This window comes from Merops nubicus, unplaced genomic scaffold, assembly GCF_000691845.1.
Source record: "Merops nubicus isolate BGI_N331 unplaced genomic scaffold, ASM69184v1 scaffold28871, whole genome shotgun sequence".
Taxonomy (NCBI): domain Eukaryota; kingdom Metazoa; phylum Chordata; class Aves; order Coraciiformes; family Meropidae; genus Merops; species Merops nubicus.
Window position 1 is genome coordinate 5,208 of NW_008588075.1, and position 9,644 is coordinate 14,851.

Consider the following 9,644-nt stretch of genomic DNA (forward strand, 5'->3'; position numbering starts at 1 on the left):
TGAGGCAGAGCCATGCAGGAAACACAGACCCTGCCCGGGGAAAGGGCGAAGGAGAAGGGATGCTATCACTAGGAAAATATCTCATTTCATCTGGCCTCCCTTCCTTTGCTCTGGCCTCTCTCAGTTACCAGCGTGCCACAGAAGGACAAGGAGAGGTTTTGGAGGGACTGTTTGGTAAACATTAACCCTTATTATTAATTCTTATTATTTTTGAAATAATAATCTTCATTAATTTATTTCTCTGCTACAATCCCACTTCTCCAACACATGCGTGTGATGCCCAGGCTGGGGTCCCAACTCTTGACCCCCTCCAACAGGCTGACCTGATGCGATGACCAAGCAGGAAGGGACAGGAGAGGCAATGACAAGTAACACCCATCTACTCAAAAGCGAAAGTAAGCAGGGAAGAAGTGAGGGGCAGGAAGGGCAGGTGGCTCTGTGCCAGCCACGTACACATCATCCAGATGCTCTTTGAAACCCCTTGGGTTATGGAGCATCTCTTCTCTCCTCCCATGAGAGTAGCACCAGCACAAGGGACTTCATCCTTTCCAGGAGATCACAATCCTTTGCCTCTCCAGACAAGCAGAAAAAAAGGGCTTTTTACAGCAACATGTTTGGCAAAGCAAATCCTTCCAGGTTTATCGGGGCTTATGCTTTCATACAAGCTTATTCATTACATTCAGTATTCCCCAATGTGGGCAAAAGGGCATTTCAACCTCAGGATTTTATCAGGGTTTCAGGAGGGGGCTGGGATCGTCCTCCCCTTTGATAGTGCTCGTGCTGCGTGGGTGACTGCGCAGGTGAGACTGCCCAGCACCTCGAAAGCTCCTTCAACAACATGAAAAATGGTCAATCTGCATTTAGGAAACAACAGGGGAAAAAAAGATACCATGATGTATTTTTTGCATTTTATCCCTTTTAGCCTGTCATGGCTTCCATACCAAACTGGGCTGCCAAGCAAGATGCTGAGCTGCACCTCCTTCCTAGATTCAGGAGGTTTATTCACAAGCTTTGCACAGTCACATCCAAACCCCTGCGACTGGTCCAGTATAAATGCCATTTCTCTGCACAGCCTGTTAGGCTCGCTCACAGCCCGTGTAACAGGCAGGTTTGTAACTGGTCAACACAGCACAGCTACTTGGAAACTGCAAGAGCTGAGCAGCAAAGTGTGCAGAGACCAGGAAAAATATAACAGGGGCTAGCTAAGCAATTCCCAGAGAGTAAAAATCCCAAGCATGCATAAGAACCTCAAAAAAAAAAAAAAAAAAAAGCTAAAGGTCAGCAAAAAATAAGTTGTTCTACAGCAGAGAGATTTTCAACAGCTGAATTTAAGCTCATTTTATTTGTATTCCACTTAGTCTCTGTGTCGCCTCAGCAATGTAAAAAATCCACATCCTGCTCTGTGGCTTAATGCTCAGAGACAAAAACCAGCCAGCTGCTCATTTGTTCAATGCACTGGGCTTAACGGAAAGCTGTGTTACCATTAGCACTTCTGTTTTCTAGAAAAGCTGTCAACATTTCAGCTCCAAAACTTTATTTTTGTCCATCATATTGCAAAGTTTTCTCTGGCCCTTTACATGTCTGCTTGCTACTGATGATGCTAGAGCTCCTGATGCTTGCCAGCATCATGCCTAGGAGAGCACTGGGCTGCCCTCCAGTTAAACAACTAACTCTCAGTTGCTCCTGTTGCCTTGCCATCTTTGAATCTGCCCTGCTCCAGATATTCATCCTTGCAGTGCTGAGGGCAGAAAACACAATATGCTAGTCTGCTGCAGTCAATTTTCAGAAGACAGCGGCTTGGAGCACGTAATGGATTGACTGTGGTCCATTTTTTAAGAGCAGAAATTGTAATGCTATGTTTCTGTCCTTGGGCAAGGAGGTGCCTTTGGGTCCCTGTCCTTCAGTGAAACCCCTTGGCTTCACCCTGCCCAGTCCAAAAGCAGTCCTTGCCTCACTAGCAGCTGCCTCAGACTTCCCTGAAAGATGGGCAGGAGGAGCAGCAGAGCCTGCTTAATGCAAGAGCTGGATTTTAAGCAGAAATAAACTCAGCTTTAATCATACACAGGGTTGGGGGGCACATGGTAAAACTTTCAGCTGGCAGTTAAAAGAGGTTTGAAAAGATTTAATGCCATTTCTCCCTGTCCCTGTAACACCTTTATTATTCCTGTTCCCTTATAAATAGAGGCCCCAAGACAACAGAGAGATAAGATGTTAAATTCCATTTATTAGATTTCATTACTAGAGGTAAGATATGTCCCGTTATTTGGATGCATGCCCATTTAATACCAGCTTCCAAAGCTTTATATTCAAGCAGTCTCTGCATTCAACAAATCACAGGTCATTTCTACTATTCCTCCTCTTTCACATTGTTTTATATCAGAAAAGTAATGTGGAAAGCTCTGAACATAAAATGCTCTTTTCTGCATATGAGCTTTCTGAAAGGCTTCATAATGTGTCCGACCCAAACGCAACCCTGCAGTTGTAACGAATAAATAAATAACTAACATTAATGTTAATTTATTAAAGCCCATCTAAAAAACCCAGCTTCGATGTGAATTGTGTTGCAGGTAGCTCCTCCAAAATGAAATGCCTAAATATCTCATTAATCATGACAGCAACCCCTGCTGCTGGCATCCAACTGACATTTCATTCGATTGCTGTAAAATGCTTTCATCAAATCACTTTCTAGAGGCTCAGCGGCTGATTTAACCGCAAGACCATTTGGAGGATGGTTGCTAATGGAAATCACAGGGAGCAGGTCTGGATGCTCAGGTCACTCCTGTGATTAGGGCTGTGGGGTGTTTTTTTAATGAGCTTGTACCAGCCAAACCACTCGCTGCAGTGGGTGTAAAGGCAAGGGAGAAGAGACACCCTTGCACCCAGCGTTGCTCCAGGCAGTCAGCAGAGACCGACCTGCAGCACAGCCTGCCTGACCCTCATTTCCTACCACACCTATCAGGGTGAAATCCAGGGAAGTCATGCCACATACATTGCTGCCAGGTCCATCCCTGCTTAGCCTGATGAGCAAAAGCCCTCAGAGCAGCCAGTAACAAAATTATCACAGGAATACCCTCGAGGTGATCAGACAAGGAAAAGCAAAGGTCGTCTTCTCCTGAGGCCAAGGCACACCCTAGTTGTGCAGCACTACAGCGAGTAACTGCAGCCAACTCTGCAACAGCTGAAGTGGCAGTTCTGTGTTTTTACCAACAGATGGACTGGTTGTCGGCATCCACTCGCTGAAATCTTGAAACAGTTGTAACAAAGCTCAGTGCACCCCCTTCCTACGTGAACTCTTGTCAACTACCAGTTACTGCAGGTAGAAGTGTTCTCTGAGCATGTAACCCAGAAAGCTGAAGATCAACCCAGATTCTTCACTGCAAACCTTCTGAAGGCAAAACTCTTTAAACTGAACTCCTGATGGGATCCTCTTAGTGCATTAGTTACAGCTGTAAAAGGAGAAATGATTCCTTAAAGATACACTTGTACAAACCCCCTTGGATACCAATTTAGCATTAAAAGAAGAGGAAAATTGATGAAATGCCTGTCTGTAGGACAGTGATGCTCTCCAGCAGAGAAAGACAGTGCACAGAGAAACAAAATAAATACTCTTCATATTATCTGTGCTATCTGCTTTGCAGGGGGAAATCTAGCACCATTTTCTTGCAGTGCTCTCTTACAAAACAGAACAAACAGGTCTGAGATTTGTTATGATCCTGAAGCTGCCACACAGTGCCTCTGGGGTCACAGGAGCCCAAAGCAACTGAGCAGCATAAGCCAGGCAGCAAGTACTGCTCTAAGCTGGTCTGAAGTGCAAGAATCATTCCCACAGGGGTGGACCATTTTTGTATTAAAACACTCAAAGAATCAGAGCTGTCACAGATGCCTTCTGCCTTGGGGTGCAGAAGAAGAGACAAAAAGATTTAGCCCACAGAGATCTCCTGAGCATCATGCTAAGAAAGGCTCTGCTTGGAAACACTCTTTTACAGTGGTGGTGGTCTAACACTGGCACAGGTTACCCACAGAAACCAGGAAGTCTGCATCTTCAGAGATACTGAAAACCCAGCTGGACATAGGCCTGGGCAAACTGCTCTAGCTGACCCTGCTTGAGTAGGAGGGATGGACTGGATGATTTCAAGAAGTCCCTGCCAACCTCAACCATTCTGTGAAATAGCCTCAATATCCTTTTTCATATGGCCAGATGAAGACTAGAGCCATGGGGAGGTCCTTCTCCCCTGGGGCAATTCAGCAACTCTGGTGTACTGTTCTGAGGCTGTATTCCTGAAAGTTTGATCCTTGTATTTAAAATAAAAGAAAAATAATAATAATAAAAACCCAAACCAGGCAACAACAACAAAAACTCACAAACAAACAAAAACCCAACAAAAATAAACAAACAAACAAAAACCAACCAAGCAAAAAATCAACCAATCCCCACAAAACCCCACAGGTAGTCCAAATAAAAGCCCCAGTCACTAAAGATCTGTGCTGCCACACTTCAGGAACAGACCATCAGGGAAGAATGTTCTGGGCTCTGATAGCACCAGTGGTCACCAACTCAGTCAATGCATAGATGTATTTAAGAGCACTCCAGCTCCCATGGGTCAAACTGCAAGGGGGAGATAGGTTCTCGGGCACCCCAGCTAGCAACAAATGCCTAGTGGTAAGAAAGTATCATACAGCAAATAAGCTGCAAAATGAGATTAATAACAACATGCTCTGGACCATACTTTGTGCAGGGCCAGTCAATGGGTCTGATCTGAACTGGGAGGGGAAATGTGCAATTACATGGACCTGGGACAGATCATAAACTCCAGAGTAAAGAGCATATTTTGTTAGATGTTTTAATGCCAGTAGCCTAAGCAACGTGCATTGCAATAGAGAAGGCACAGGATATACAAATACGTTGCCATAGATATCTGGTCCTGCCTAGTAAACTTATGTGAACTTCTTTCCTGCCCTGTGGCAAAAGCAGCCCTGACACACACAGCAGCTACCCAAGCCCCCGCTTCAGCTTCCCAGCCTGTAGACTTGGGGCCAAAAGTAACACCTTTGATAAAGTCTGAAGTGCAGCAAGGAATGTCTTCATCTCTTGAAAAGTTAATAATAGAAGCAGCAAGACAAAAGAGAAACCTCAATCAATAATGCCACAAAAAATATAAAACCCTGCAGAAACGCTGTGGGGTTTGAGACGTGAAAGGCTGGTGGCAAGAGAAGCTGAAATGAAGCTCCCTCCTCTGCTGCCTTCAGAGAAACAGAAACAAAACCTGACAAGGGAAGAACAAACCATACTAAATAAACAAATGGGCTTTTAGAATTTTTCACTTTCAATGACTAATCATGCTATTATCTAAATAAGTAATGTTGCTTACTTACAACTTGTCCTCAAGTTAAATCCTTTTCACAAGCTTATTGAAAAAAGTGGGTGAAGGGGATGGACCACCCCCTGTATCACCCATATTTTCAGTTCCAGAAAACTCAGTGACAACTCATATACATACAGTGAACACCCTTCTGAAAGGTGCAGTGAATTCGGAACAGATCTCAAGACACCTTACTTTGTAAGTTTATCCATAAATATGTACCCATATGGAACTGCGTGGTGTTGAAAACCCAATTTCATGTCTAGCATGAATACTCATTATAGGTAACTACCTACCCGCAGCTCGCCAAAGAAAGATATAATTGCAAAGGCTTCAATGCTGCAAATAGCTATGTGAGAGGAATGTTTCCAGGCTGGGACATTAATTTCATGGAGTCAGCTGCAAGGGCTGAAACCTAAGAAATTCACTTGCACATCTCTGGATTGCCCCTGCCTACTGAAGGCACTTTACTGGGGATTATATTCCTGATTAACAGGGAAAAATCAATTAGTCTCTGACATCACGCATCAGTGTATTAACCTGGGAACCATTTTACATTTGCACCACCAGTATGTGGCGTGGAGGCATCTGCAGATGGTAGCAGCAGCATCTTCCCAGCCACTGCAGTCACAGGCACGAGCCGGGGCACGCCGGAACCTGCTGCGCCTGCCGACACTAACCTACCACATCACCAGGGGATGAATTTGCCATTGAGGGCAGGGTTGCAAATTCGCTGCGAAGAAAAGAACGAACCACAAAACACCCCTAAACATTCAGAAATTGCTGCTAATGAGCTAAAAATGAGACCTGTGTTGGGACCAGAAAAAATGGCAGTTCCTCAGGGAGTTCTCCATAATATTCTCCAGCTCAGGGAGGAGAGATTAGTACTGCAAAGGGCAAATATTCCCAATGCAATAAGAAAAGCACAGAAATATTTTGAGTAAATTAGGAAATTGGGTTAATTTGGGTGGGAGCAGATTGGGCAGCAATGCAGCCTGTAATTGCAGACAGGAAAAGAAAATCATGAGTGGATTTTCCTCATCTCCTCCCTTTGCCCTTTCCTTTTTTTTTTTTTTTTAAATACCAAAACCAAGGGAGAAGCAGCCAGTCCTATTTTGTCTTCAGATGCCGTGTAAAGTTGGCAAGGCTTAAAAAAAATAAATTACAGTTTGTTTACACAATATTACAGAGCAAGGAAAACATGTCAGCACAATGTCTTAGCACACAAGGTCTTTTTCTGAGAAGGTTGGGTTGCATGAGGAAAAACCCACGTCATGTTCACTGAATATGCTATTGTGATATATCATTTTAAACAAATCTCTGTGAGTGCAGGCCTGCAGGATAGGGGAAGGTGCCTGACATGAACTGGGAAATCAGAGAGGACTTTGCAATCTTTTAGAAAAAGGGAAAAAAAGTGACAAAAATCAGCACAGGTTATTAGATTTCTAATATACTTAAAACCACAGAATTAGCATGGTTGTGCTGTTTTGCCATTGGATTTTAAAAGTTTCATATGATGCATTTATTTAATTGATTAATGTAAATCTTAGAATAATTCCATACAGAATAAGCACAGTCCTGGGCGAAAAGAAACTGGGTTTAATTTCAGAAGAATTAACCAAAATATAGCAGTATCGAGAGCCAGCTAATGTCACCTGAACAGACCCTGTAGCATCAGGACCATTCACACAGAGAAGATGGAGAGCTTGGGGACAATGACACTTTATAAAGAGACAGTGACAGATGATAATTTGCCCTCAGAGGCTGATCTGCAAGACCATTAGCAGGTCTCACTGCTAATGATGCCTAAATAAAAAAAATAAGAGATGTGACATCTTTCCCTTCCCCAGCTGCAGGTACTGTGCTGAGAACAGGGACTGAAGGAAAAAAGGGGATTGCAGGGTAGCTAATTTGAAACAGGGAAGAGAGTCGAGCTTGTTCTCAAAAAGTGGAAAGAAACTTTTTTTTCTTTAATAAAGCATTATTTAGCAGAAGTATGAACAGTAAAAAGATGTGGGTTTGGAGACACGCCAACTAGCTACCTTTAACAAAAATTCAACCAACGTTTATTTAGATGCTTAATTAAGAATACTGAAATACTGAGGAGGAAAAAAGAAAATCAGCCAAAGACTGTCACTAATATTCAGACACCAAATACACAGGTATTGCTAACAATTCCTACTATTGCCCTATTTTTTGTTCTAGAAATCTCAAATCTAATAGAAATGCATCTATTTATTTTGTTAATCTAGCTTCCTAAATGAGTTTGCCCCCCCCTTTTTTTTTAAGCAGATTATCACTTTAAAATAGCCCAAAAGCCACATGTTAACTACCCTGTAAAAATACGCTCCACTAAACCAAAATTCTTCTCAAAACACTGTTCTCCTTCCCTTTCAGTGACAACCACTAATGGTAGTAGTCTCATTGTTTCACACCTTTGTTTTTCTGCGTGTTGAATGAAAAAACCACTGGAGTTAAAAATCTGAAAGCAAATCTGGAGTTTAACTACTTTTTTTCTTGCATAGGTGTAAAAGCCCTGTGAAATCACCTTAATAATTCTATGAAAAAAAAACCTCTGCAAAATAACTACCCAAGAACATCATGCTAACCGTAAGGAAGGAACCTGGCTCTGCTGGATGCAGCAATCCAGGCAGAAAAGGACCACATCTTCTGCTGGTAGGAACCAGCCCGAGCTCTATGCTAGCTGAGAATATTACTCAAGTCTTGGTGTAGGTGACTGTACCAGCCTTACAGAGGCTTTTCAATATTTATTTTTAAAATCAAGGAGCCAAAAGTGCGGAGACTGCTATCACATGGAGGAAAGCTATGTCCTCAGCACACATCTTGGACAAGTGCATCACATGAGGAATGCGATGCGAGATTTGTGCTCACATGAGTACCAGGGCAACCACAAGACTTCACGCCTTGAGAGCACAACACTGAACACCTTGTACTGAATTATAGCAAGATCTATGCTGAGATGTGGGTGCCTATCTGGGGCAACGTCCTGCTGTCCTCCTGGGATGGCAAGGTCTGCCCAAGCCAAGGCACATCCAGGCTGGTGGCTCCCCATGGGCAATGTATGCAAGGCACAGGCAGGCGTTTGCCCAAGGCACGTGGTGTGAACTCCAGACCTGACAGCCACAGGGATGAGCAGAGTGCTGGCATTCCTTGGATCCTGAACACAAAGTGCCATTTTCTGTACCTGCTGCAGAGGCAAGAAGGACGTCTTTGCTTGATCAGCGGGGATGTGATAGACCATCTCTCTGGCCACACATGATGCTCAGTGATACAGTAGTCCCCTCTCACCTCTTACTTCAGTTCCCATCATTAAAAATGGGAAAAGATCTCCAGAAAGCACGAGACATAGTATTCTGTGACTAGTTCCTACAAAATCAGTACAAAAACAGGCAACAGCCCTTTGCTGAGGAGTCAGGGACTGCTCTTGCTGGACTCTTCCAGCAGCTGAGTTTAAGGCAAGCAGAGGCTGAAGCAGCACCCTCAGTCCCAGCCCACATGCTAAGTAGTTGGAACTTTCATTAACCCTGAACACTCAACAGTATGACTTGCTTTTAAGTGTGTTCAGCATAAATTATGCAGAAGAGCAATATGACAGTCTGTCTCAGAGAAAAGGAGTGTTCCACATTGGAGGAGACAGCTGAAGACCCCTGACCCAGACATACGATGACATTTTTAGGGGCATGAAGAAAATCCTTTCTCTCCTCTGGTGCTTCTGTGCAGCATTCAACGCTCAGATGCAAATAATCTCGGAAGCAAACCATGAAATGTGCGCTCAAGGCACCACTTTTTTCATTAACCTCCACCACGGGGCTCCATCCCCAGCAATATCCACGCCAAATGTGCTTTTCCGAGCGCTGCGGGTGAGGGCTGCCTGGAGCTGAGTCTCTGTCAGCAAGCTGGGCAAGACAACAAATGGAAAAATCAAATCATGCTGAATTTTATATTTATATCTAAGTGATGCCAGTAGTGGCCAAATAGGTGTATTTTCCTCCCTGACTGGGTATGGTAACAGGAAGATGATGTGCTGGTTTCAAAACAGGAAGCACCCCAACAGACATAGGATGAGAAGAGCTGACCTCCACCTGAGACCACACACGGAGCACATCCTATCCCACCGCCTCGGTGCCGCACTGGTGGAGGTGTCCACTGGAAAAGCAGGAAATTAGTGTCTTCTCTCAACAACAGTTTTCAAGGTGGACATTCACGGGGGGAAAATGGGATGAGGGAGGAAACCTTCCACCTTAAGGTATCTCTTTCAGATGG